A 12,214-nucleotide genomic window follows, 5' to 3' on the forward strand; every position below is an offset into this window, starting at 1 on the left:
ATCTCCCTCCACCTCCACCCTTTCCTATTTTCCCAACACCAGTGTCAATCTCAGATGTCAACAACCCCACGAGTGAGTTCCTCCTGTTGCCAGTACCTCCAGGTCCTGTTCTCCGCTGCTGTCTCTACCCAATCCCTTTCCTTCCTTCCTCCTGCCAATCCTGCTTTCCCTGTTTCTTGCTCCTCTGACCTCTTCCGCATTGCTTGACTATCTCAGATACACTCTGGCCTCAGGGTCTTGGCACTTTCTGTCCTCCCTGCCTGGAAGGGTCTTCCTTAGTCAGATACTGAGGTCACCCATTGTGTTCAAGTTCCTTTAATTTATCTGAAATGAGTCTGGGCGTGGTGGCTCACGCCTGTAATCCCAGCACTTTGGGAAGCCAAGCCGGGTGGATCACTTGAGGCCAGGAGTTCGAGACCAGCCTGGCCAACATGGTGAAACCCCGTCTCTACTAAAAATACAAAAATTAGCTGGGCGTGGTGGCACAAACCTGTGGTCCCAGCTACTCAGGAGGTCGAGGCAGGAGAATTGCTTGAACCTGGGAGGCGGAGGTTGCAGTGAGCCAAGATCGTGCCACTGTACTCCAGCCTGGGTGACAGAGTGAGACTCTGTCTCAAAAAAAAAAAAAAAAGAAAAAGATAATTTATCTGAAATTATCTGAAATGCACCACCCTGCCCCGATCATTGTCTGACTCTCCTGTTGCTGTAGTTTTCTCTGCAGCACCTACCAGTGCTTGAGAAAACCACCCTCTCATGTATCTTGCTTTCAGTTTCTCTTGCTTTCAGTCTGTCTTCAGTTAATGAAAGCTTTTTTTTCTTTCTTTTTTCTTTTTCTAAAACAGAGTCACCCAGGCTGGAGAACAGTGATGCGATCACGGCTCACTGCAGACTCGACCTTCTGGGCTCAGGGGATCCTCCCACACCCCTCGGCCTCCTGAGGATTGAGACTACAGGCACACACCACCACACCCAGCTAATTTTTGTAGTTTTTGTAGAGACAGGGATTTGTCACCTTGTCCAGGCTGCTCTTGAACTCCTGAGTTCAAGCAATCCTCCCAACTCAGCCCCCCAAAGTGCTGGGATTACAGGTGTGAACCACTGCCCCTGGCCTGTTTATTTAAAAAATTAACATTCATTCTCAGTTTATTGGCCAAGTTTAGAAGTAGTACCAGAATGTTTAAGAGAACTTACTGTTCTCCTTTTATTTGTATGTTTGCATTGTAGATTTTTAATAACTGATAAGGACTTCTCAAGGTGTTTGCTTGGTGGAGACATTTAAAAAGATTAAAGAATAGGCCAGGTGCAGTGGCTCATGCCTGTAATCCCAGCACTTTGGGAGGCCGAGGCGGGTGGATCAAGAGGTCAGGAGATCGAGACCATCCTGGCTAACATGGTGAAACCCCATCTCTACTATAAATACAAAAAATTACCTGGGTGTGGTGGCACGTGCCTGTAGTCCCAGCTACTCAGGAGGCTGAGGCAGGAGAATCGCTTGAACCCAGGAGGCAGAGGTTGCAGTGAGCTGAGATCGCACCATTGCACTCTAGCCTGGGTGGTAGAGCGAGACTCTGTCTCAAAAAAAAAATAATAATAAATTAAAAGATTAAAGAATAAGCTGGCACAGTGGCTCACACCTGTCATCCCAACACTTTTTGTAGAGACCTCATCTCTTAAAACAAAAATTAGCTGGGCGTGGTTGTGTGCACCTGTAGCCCAGCTACTCAGGAGGCTGAGGTGGGAGCATTGCTCAGGAGGTCGAGGCTGCAGTGAGCCATGATTGCACCACTGCACTCCAGTCTGGGTGACAGAGCTGATACACTGTCTCTAAAAAATAATAATAATTGGCCGGGCGCAGTGGCTCACGCCTGTAATCCCACCACTTTGGGAGGCCGAGGCGGGCGGATCACGAGGTCAGGAGATCGAGAGCATCATGGCTAACACGGTGAAAGCCCGTCTCTACTAAAAATACAAAAAAATTAGCTGGGCGTGGTGGCGGGCGCCTGTAGTCCCAGCTACTCGGGAGGCTGAGGCAGGAGAATGGCATGAACCCGGGAGGTGGAGCTTGCAGTGAGCCGAGATCGCACCACTGCACTCCATCTGGCCTGGGTGACAGAGCGAGACTCCATCTCAAAAAAAAAAAATTAATAATAATAATAATTATTATAGTAGTAAAAGAGTATAGAATAAAATGCATCACACTTATAAAATGTAAAATGTTAATTTCAATCCACTAAACTTATAAACGGACCCAAATATGCATCCAATGACCTCTTAAAGTGATATTTCTTTTTCTTTTTGTTGAGATGGAGTCTCACTCACTCTGTCACCCAAGCTGGAGCGCAGTGGTGTGATCTTCAGCTCGTCCCAACCTCCGTCTCCCAGGTTCAAGCGATTTTCCTGACCTCAAGTGATCCATCTGCCTTGGCATCCCAAAGTGCTGGGATTACAGGCCTGAGGCCAGGCCCTGAATTAATTTTTTGATGTTTCACTTTGCCAGGTGTATAAGTAACATGTTAGTTGTGATTGTAACTAAATAAAGGCTTAAGGGAAACCGCGTTTCTAAATTTCTAAATTGACTACACATTTACAAAGGAACCCACAAAGATGGATTTCTGGGCCGGGCGCAGTGGCTCACGCCTGTAATCCCAGCACTTTGGGAGGCTGAGGCAGACAGATTGCCTGAGTTCAGGAGTTCAAGACCAGCCTGGGCAACAAGGTGAAACCCTTTCTCTACTAAAATACAAAAAAATTAGCTGGGCATGGCAGCGAGCACCTGTAATCCCAGCTACTTGGGAGGCTGAGGCAGGAGAATTGCTTGAACCAGGGAGGCAGAGGTTGCAGTGAGTCGAGATCACACCACCGCACTCCAGCCTGGGCGACACAGTGAGACTCGATCTTAAAAAAAAAAAAAAAAAGATGGACTTTTTCGGGGCCCCAAGGCTTCAAAATTCAAAATGCTGTCATAAGTTAGTTTGATTTGAGGAACCAAAAATTGGCTTTTGTGGCTGGAGCAGAGTGAGCAAGGGGGAAGTGAATCCGGAAGGTTGAGTCTGCAAGGTCAAGGGCAAGGAACAGAGAAGGGTGTGGGTGGGGCAGGTTGCGTGTGCTCTTGGGGGCTGCAGGGAAGCGGGCTTTTATCTGGGTAAGGTGGGAGCCACAGAGGGTTCTGATCAGAGGGACAGATCTGACTTAGATTTTGCATGATGTCCCCCAGCTGTGGGCTGCGGGGCATGGGCTGCTGAATAGGTGGTTTAGGTGGGCAAAGATGGGTCATGGTGCCCCCTACCCTTTAAAAATTAAAAGACAGGGCCAGGAGCAGTGGCTCACGCCTGTAATCCCAGCACTTTGGGAGGCTGAGGTGGGCGGATCACCTGAGGTCAGGTGTTTGAGACCAGCCTGACCAACAAGGTGAAACCCCATCTCTACTAAAAATACAAAAAAATTAGCTGGGCATGGTGGCAGGCACCTGTAATCCCAGCTACTCGGGAGGCTGAGGCAGGAGAATCGCTTGAACCCGGGAAGCAGAGGTTGCAGTGAGCCAAGATCGTGCCACTGCACTCCAGCCTGGGCAACAAGAGCAAGACTGTCTCAAATAATAATAATAGGCCGGGCGTGGTGGCTCACACCTGTAATCCCAGCACTTTGGGAGGTTGAGGTGGGTGGATCACTGGAGCCCAGGAGTTTGAGACCAGCCTGGGTGACACAGTGAGACCCCATCTAAATTATTATTATTTTTTGAGACAGAGTCTTGCTCTGTCACCCAGGCTGGAGTGCAGTGGCACGATCTTGGCTCACTGCAAGCTCCGCCTCCCGGGTTCACGCCATTCTCCTGCCTCAGCCTCCCAAGTAGCTGGGACTACAGGTGCCTGCCACCATGCCCAGCTAATTTTTTGTATTTTTTAGTAGAGACGGGGTTTCACCATGTTAGTAAGGATGGTCTGGATCTCCTGACCTTGTGATCCGCCTGCCTTGGCCTCCCAAGGTGCTGGGATTACAGGCGTGAGCCACCATGCCCAGCCTGAATTTTTTTTTTTAAAGATTAAAAAGGCAGAGCCTCTCTGCTCCTCCCATTTGACAGACAGCCACATCTTTTCATGCAGTGAAAAAGGCATGTCCCCGAGACACCGTGGTGAAAGTGAAGGCAGGAGTAAATGGATTTGGCCATATTGGGTGCCTGGTCACCAGGGCACCAGAGCTGCTTTTAACTCTGGCAGAATGGATGTTGTTACCTCAATGACCCCTTCATTGACCTCAACTACATGGTCTACATGTTCCAATATGATTCTACCCACGGCAAGTTCCGCGGCACCATCAAAGCTGAGAAGTGGGCTGGGTGTGGTGGCTCATGCTTGTAATCTCAGCTACTTAGGAGGTTGAGGTGGGAGGATCACTTGAGACCAGGAGTTCAGGACCAGCCTAGGCAACATAGGGAGATCCTCTCTCTCTTAAAAAAAAAAAAAAAAAAGAAAAGACTGAGAAAGAGAAGGGAAGCTTGTCGTCAATAGAAAATGGGAATCTCATCCCCATCTTCTAGAAGCCAGATCCCAGCAAAATCAAATTGGGTGATGATGCTGGCACTGGTTATGTCATGGAGTCCACCACCAGCATCTTCACTACCATGGAGAAGGCTGGGGCTCACTTAGAATGGGCAGCCAAAGGGATCACCATCTCTGCCCCCTCTGCCCATGCCCCCATGTTTGTGATGGACGTGAACCATGAGAGATACAAAAACCTCATGATCGTCAGCAATGCCTCCTGCACCACCAACTGCTTACCCTCCGGCCAAGGTCATCCGTGACAACGTTTTTTTTTGGTTTTCTTTCTTTCTTTTTTCTTTTTTTGTTTTAAATAGGGATGGAGGCCAGGTGCAGTGACTCATGCCTGTAATCCCAACACTTTGGGAAGCTGGGGTTGGAGGATCACTTGAGCCTAGGAGTTCAAGACTAGCCTGGCCAACATAGCAAGACTCTGTCTCTACAAAAAGTTTAAAAAAATTATCCAGGCATGGTGGGGTGTATCTGTAGTCCCAGCTATTTGAGAGGCTGAGGTGGGAGGGTTGCTTGAGCTTGGGAGGTTGAGGCTGCAGTGAGCCGGGTGACGGAGTAAGACCCTATTTCATAAATAAATAAATAGAGACGGGGGTCTCACTTTGTTGCCCAGGCTGGTCTTAAACTCCTGGGCTCAAGCGATCCTCCCACTTTGGCTTCCCAAAATGCTGAGATTACAGGCTAAGCCACTGACCCTGGTCATCCATGACATCTTTGGCATCATGGAGGGGCTCATGACCACAGCCCCTCTGGGAAACTGGCATGACAAACATCATCCCTGCATCTACTGGCACGGCCAAGGCTGTGGGCAAATTCCTGCACTGAACAGGAAGCTCACTGGCACAGCCTTCCGAGTCCCTGCCACCAATGTGTTGGTGGTTGACCCGACCTGCCATCTGGAGAAACCTGCCAAATATGATGACCTCAAGAAGGTGGTGAAACAGACATTGGGGGGGCCCCCTCAAGGGCATCCCGGGCTACATTGAGAACAAGGTTATATCCTCCGCCTTTATTTTTAAATTATATTTATTTATTTTTTTGATATAGAGTCTCGTTCTGTTGCCCAGGCTGGAGTGCAGTGGCGTGATCTTGGCTCACTGCAACCTCCACCTCCCGGGTTCAAGCAATCAATTCTCCTGCCTCAGTCTCCTGAGTAGCTGGGATTACAGGCGCACACTGCCACACCCAGCTAATTTTTTGTATTTTTAGTAGGGATGGGGTTTCACCATGTTGGCCAGGCTGGTCTCGAAATCCTGAACTCAAGTGATCCACCCGCCTCAGCCTCCGAAAGTGCTGGGATTACAGGCCTGAGCCACCGTGCCTGGCCGTCTCCTCTGACTTTAACAGCGACACCCATCCTTCCACCTTCTGTGCTGGGGCTAGCATTGCCCTTGATGACACTTTGTCAAGTTCATTTCCTGGCATGACAATGTATTTGGCTTCAGCAAAAAGGGGGTGGTCCACACTGTCTCCAAGGAGTAAGACCCTCAGACCAGGAGCCCCAGTGACAGTATGAGAGGAAGAGAGAGGCCCTCAGCTGCTTGGGAGTCCCTGCTGCACTCAGCCCCCCACCACACTGAAAATCTCCCCATACACAGTTTCCATGCCAGACCCCCTGAAGAACAGGGCCTATCAATAAAGCAATAAGGTCCTCTGTACTTAGACCAAAAAAAAAAAAAAAAAAAAACCAAAAATGAAAATTACTCTTGCCTGTAATCCCAGCATTTAGGGAGGCTCAGGTGGGAAGATTGCTTGAGCCTAGGAGTTTGAGACCAACCTGGGCAATATGGTGAGACTTTGTCTCCAATATAGATAGATGATAGACGGATGGATAGAAGATAGACAGATTAGATAGAGAGAGACAGAGAAAGGAGAGAGACAGAGAGAGAGAGAGAAAAGAGGAGAGGAGAGAGGAGGGGAGGGGAGGGGAGGGGAGGGGAGAGGAGAGGAGGGGAGGGGAGGGGAGGGGAGGGGAAGGGAGGGGAGGAGAGGAGAGGAGAGGAGAGAGAAAAATTAGGCAGATGCCTTGGGCAGTGAAGTCCCTGGGGATGGTCTACTGTTCCCGCAGCCTGAGCGCCTTTTTCAGACGTTTTTATCTGTCCACTGCTGCCCCTGCATGGCCACAGCCTGAACTGCAGCACCGAACGCAGACCCAGTTTCCCTTGTGGAGAAGAAATTAATGCTCCTTCCGGCCCCCAACTTGCCACTAGGCCTGTGGACAGATTCTACAGTGGATCCAGCCAGAGACTGCCCCAGAGAAACTTCCAGGGGTGGGATGAGTGAGGTACGCTGGGATTGGAATGTTTGTAGGATAACATGATGAGCAGCCGGATTCCCAGGAAATTGCAAACCGTGTCTGCTCTGGTGAGATTCTCAGAGGAGGGGATCTATAGGCAGTTCTGAGTAGGCACTGGGTAAAAGCCTGGAAAGAGGACCCTGGCTTGGATGGGGCTCTGCCTCACTCACCATGAGCTCCTTGGCGCTATCAGTCAGCACAGTTCAGCTGCATGGGTGTGAAGGTGTCCTGGTGACTGGCTACCCCCATGCCTGCCTCAGTGCACGGGAGGTGGAATTATGGATTTGGTGGGGCTCGCACAGGCTAAGGGACTGATTTTCAGTCTGGAGAATGGGAGGGCAGGATGAGCTGTGGAGGGTCAGGCTGGTGGTTTGGAGGGTGGCATGATGTAAATGTAGCTGTTCACTGTTGTAATTTGCTGCCACCAGTTCAGTCTGGCTAGGTTCCAGGTGGGTCAATAATCTCAAATGGGGCTGGGCTCAGTGGCTCACACCTGTAATCCCAGCACTTCGGGAGGCCGAGGCGGGTGGATCACTTGAGGCCAGGAGTTCGAGACTAGCCTGCCTAGCATGGTGAAACCTCGTCTATACCAAAATATAAAAAATTAGCCAGGTGTGGTGGCGGGCGCCTGTAAGCCCAGCTACTCGGGAGACTGAGGCAGGAGAATGCTTGAACCCAGGGGGTGGAGGTTGCAGTGAGCCAAGATCGTGCCACTGCACTCCAGCCTGGGCGACAGAGCGAGACTCCACCAAAACAAACAAACAAACAAAATCCCAAATCGGGAGAGGTGAGGTGGCGTCTGTCATGCCAAGGAGTTGGTTTCTTTCTTTTTTTTTTTTTTTGAGATGGAGTCTCAGTCTGTCACCCAGGCTGGAGTGCAGTGGCGCTATCTCGGCTCACTGCAAGCTCCGCCTCCCGGGTTCACGCCATTCTCCTGCCTCAGCCTCCCAAGTAGCTGGGACTACAGGTGCCCGCCACCACACCCGGCTAATTTTTTGTATTTTTAGTAGAGACGGGGTTTCACCGTGTTAGCCAGGTTGCTCTCGATCTCCTGACCTCTTGATCCGCCCGCCTCGGCCTCCCAAAGTGCTGGGATTACAGGCGTGAGCCACCGCGCCCGGCCAGGAGTTGGTCTTTATATTACCTAACTCCCACCTCTTTCCTCAATGATTTGAACGTTTGATCATTTGAATGTTTGAATGTTTGATCCTCGTAATCAAACATTCCCGTTACTCTCTAGACCCCGTCATGCTCCCCCAACCCCTCCCCACATCCTCTCAGATATCCACCAGCTCTAGCCCCCAGAGTAAAAACATCCATCGTCTCCACCATCAAGTGAAAGCAAATGGTGACTTCTTTGCCTCAGCCATTGCTGAGCCAGTTGGATGGCAAGGAGGAAAACCCCACCCAAGCCCCACCTAACCCCTGTCCTCCTTTTCATCCCAGCCGGTGCCCACTGATTCCATGGTTACCTGACTTATCCACTCCAGCTCCTGGTCCTTCTATCCTGGGTACCGCTGAACTGCTTGGGAGTAGCAGGCTGAGAAGTTCTGGTGCCCCTCCTGCAGCAAGGCTGTCAGTGGGCACGGGAGGATGCGGGGACCGGCTGGAGTAAGCCATAGCCAGGGCAGGAAGGAGCCCCACACAGATCTCCCTCAGCTGTGAACTCCACAACGACCCACCTCACAGTCAACAACACCAATGGACACTCGTTCCGCTACTCCCGTTATTACTAGGCACCCATTTCTCTCCACCCAAGGTTTTGTTCACCATCCTCAATTATTTATTTATTATTTTTTTGAGATGGAGTCCAGGCTGAAGTGCAGTAACGCAATCTCGGCTCACTGTAGCCTCTGCCTCCCGGGTTCAAGCGATTCCCCTGCCTCAGTCTCCCAAGTAGCTGGGATTACAGGCCCCCGCCACCACGCCCGGCTACTTTTTGTATTTTTAGTAGAGATGGGGTTTCCCCATGTTTGCCAGGCTGGTCTCAAACTCTTGACTTCAGGTCATCTGCCTGCTTCGGCCTCCCAAAGTGCTGGGATTACAGACGTGAGCCACCGCGCCCAGCCGGTACCCCAATCAGTATTCATGATCCGCAGGAAGGAATACATATGTTTTGTTGTTGTTGTTGTTGTTTTGTTTTGTTTCTTTTGTATTTTTAGTAGAGATGGGATTTTGCCATGTTGGCCAGGCTGGTCTCAAACTCCTGACCTCAGGTGATCCTCCTGCCTCGGCCTCCCAAAGTGCTGGGATTACAGTTGTAAGCCACCATGCCGGGCCACGAATACATATGTTTTATTGAGTTCTTTTTTTTTTTTTTGAGATAGGGTCTCACTCTTGCCCAGGCTAGACTGCAGTGGCACCATCTGCTCACTGCGACCTCGACCTCCCAAGCTCAAGCGATCCTCCTACCTCAGCCTCCCCAGTAGCTGGGACTATAGGTGTGCACCACCATACCTAGCTAATTTTTGTATTTTTTGTAGAGACAGGGTTTGGCCATGTTGCCCAGGCTTCTTCTTTTTCAATGAATGTATTTACAGCTATAAATTTTTCCTTCTAGCACTGCTTTCTCTGCATTCCATACATTTTGATATGTTGGATTTTTATATTTGTCTCAAGGTTGTTTTTATTTTTTATTTTATTTATTTTCATTTATTTTTTTGAGACAGTTTCCCTCTTGTTGCCCAGTCTGGAATGTAACGGCATAGTCTTGGCTCACTGCAACCTCCGCCTCCTGGGTTCAAGCGATTCTCCTGCCTCAGCCTCCCGAGTAGCTGGGATTACAGGTGCCCGCCACCACACTGGGCTAATTTTTGTATCTTTTGTAGAGACGGGGTTTCACCATGTTGGCCATGCTGGTCTCGAACTCCTGACCTCAGGTATCAGCCTCCCAAAGTGCTGGGATTACAGGCATGAGCCAATGTGCCCGGCCTCAATAGCCTCAAGCAATCTTGTCACTTCAATCCCCTAAACTGGGACTACAGGGAGGCACCACTGTGTCTGGCTTGGATCATATTTTAAACATCTATTCTGCCTATCTCTGTTTTTTGATTGGAAAGTTTAATCTATTTCAATTTAAAGGAATTCCTGAGGTGGAAGGCCCAACTTCAGCCATTTTACCATTTGTGTTCTGTGTGTCTTGGAGCTTTTTTGTTCTTTATTTCTTCCATTACTGCCTTCTTTTCTGTTTACTTGACTTTTTGTAATGAGACTTTTTGATTCTCTTATTTCCTTTCGTGTATTTTCTATAGATATTTTCTTTATGGTTACTATGGGGATTACATTTGACATTCTAAGTTATAATAATATAACTTTATTTTATTTTATTTTGAGACAGAGCCTTATCTGTCACCCAGGCTGGAGTGCAGTGGTGTGATCATGGCTCACTGCAGCATCAACCTCCTGGGCTCAAGCAATCCTCTCACCTCAGCCTCCCAAGTATGTGGGACTATAGGTAAGGGCCACCATCCCTGGCTAATTTTTTTTAAAAATTTTTGTACAGACAAGGTCTTACTATGTTGCCTGAGCTCTTGAACTGCTGAGCTCAAGTGATCCTCTCACCTCAGCCTCCCAAAGTGCTGGGATTACAGGCATGGGCCACTGTTCCCAGCAAAGGTTTAAATGATACCAATTTAACTTCAATAGCATAGAAATATTCTATTCTATTAATTGAGAACTAGTCTTGCTATGTTGCCCAAGCTTAGATTTGAACTCCTGGGCTCAAGTAATCCTCCTGTTTCAGCCTCCCAAGTAGCTGAGACTACATGCATGTGCCATTATGACTGGTTATGGTATAAACATACTCTATTTCCTTTTTTCTTTTCTTTTCTTTTTTTTTTTGAGACGGAGTTTCACTCTTGTTGCCCAGGCTGGAGTGCAGTGGTGTGATCTCGGCTCACCGCAACCTCTGCCTCCCGGGTTCAAGCGATTCTCCCGCCTCAGCCTCCTGAGTAGCTGGGATTACAGGTGTGCGCCATTACGCCCGGCTAATTTTGTATTTTTAGTAGAGACAGGGTTTCTCCATGTTGGTCAGGCTGGTCTCAAACTCCCGACCTCAGGCAATCCGCCTGCCTCGGCCTCCCAAAGTGCTGGGATTACAGGCGTGAGCCACAATGCCTGGCCCAGATACTCTATTTTTATAGTTTCCTCTTCTTTTATGTTATTTTTTAAAATTTTTATTTACTTATTTGAGATAGGATCTCACTCTGTGACCTAATCTGGAGTGCAGTGGCGTGATCACGGCTTACTGTAGCCTGGACCTTCTGGGCTCAAACAATCCTCCCACCTCAGCTTCCCAAGTAGCTAGGACCATAGGTGCCCACCACCATGACCGGCTAATTTTTTAATTTTTCCGTAGAGATAAGGTCTCACTATGTTGCCCAGGCTGGTCTTGAACTCCTGAGCTCAAGCGATCCTCCTGCCTGGACTCCCAAAGTGCTAGGATTACTGGCGTGAGACACCGCCCCGGGCTCTTTTATGTTGTTAATGTCACAAATCACATCTTTATATATTGAGTGCCCAATATCATAGAAATATAATTATTTTTATTACTTTTCTTGAGAAAGCATCTTGCTCTTGTTGCCCAGGCTGGAGTGCAGTGGCGTGATCTCAGCTCACTGCAACCTCCACCTCTTGAGTTCAAGCGATTCTCCTGCCTCAGCCCCCCAAGTAGCTGGGATTACAGGCATGCACCACCATGCACAGCTAATTTTGTATTTTTAGTAGAGACAGGGTTTCTCCATGTTGGTCAGGCTGGTCCGGAACTCCCAACCTCAGGTGACCCTCCTGCCTTGGCCTCCCAAAGTGCTGGGATTACAGGCATGAGCCACCATCTCCGGCTTTCTTTTTTTCTTTTTGAGACAGAGTCTCGCTCTGTCACCCAGGCTGGAGTGCAGTGGTGCGATCTCAGCTCACTGCAACCTCCGTCTCCCAGGATCAAGCAATTCTCCTGCCTCAGCCTCCTGAGTAGCTGGGATTACAGGCATGCTCCACCACATGTGGCTAATTTTTGTATTTTTAGTAGAGATGGGGTTTCACCATATTGGCCAGGCTGGTCTCGAACTCCTGATCTCAAATGATCCACACACCTCGGCCTCCCAAAGTGCTGGGATTATAAGCATGAGGCACCGTGCCTGGCCGGTCTTTTCTTAATTCTTTTTTTCTGGGCCTCTGTGGTAACTGTAATTTCCTCTGTGGCTGCCTTTGAATGACCTAATTGTCAATGTCTGGGTCCCAGGAGAAAAATAAAATAACAAAAGTGCAAAAAGAAAATAAAATTTCGGCTGAGCGAGGTGGCTCTTGCCTATAATCCCAGCACTTTGAGGGGCTGAGGTGGGAAAATCGCTTGAGTTCAGGAGTTTGAGACCAGCCT

The 12,214-nt window shown here is 49.1% G+C and overlaps 1 pseudogene; it reads left to right on the plus strand.

The window, feature by feature from the left end:
- Positions 1–4,200: 4,200 nt before the first annotated feature.
- LOC101126052 (glyceraldehyde-3-phosphate dehydrogenase-like) lies at positions 4,201–6,029 on the plus strand (annotated as a pseudogene).
- Positions 6,030–12,214: the final 6,185 nt, after the last annotated feature.

Source organism: Gorilla gorilla, chromosome 20 (assembly GCF_029281585.2).
Source record: "Gorilla gorilla gorilla isolate KB3781 chromosome 20, NHGRI_mGorGor1-v2.1_pri, whole genome shotgun sequence".
Lineage (NCBI taxonomy): Eukaryota > Metazoa > Chordata > Mammalia > Primates > Hominidae > Gorilla > Gorilla gorilla.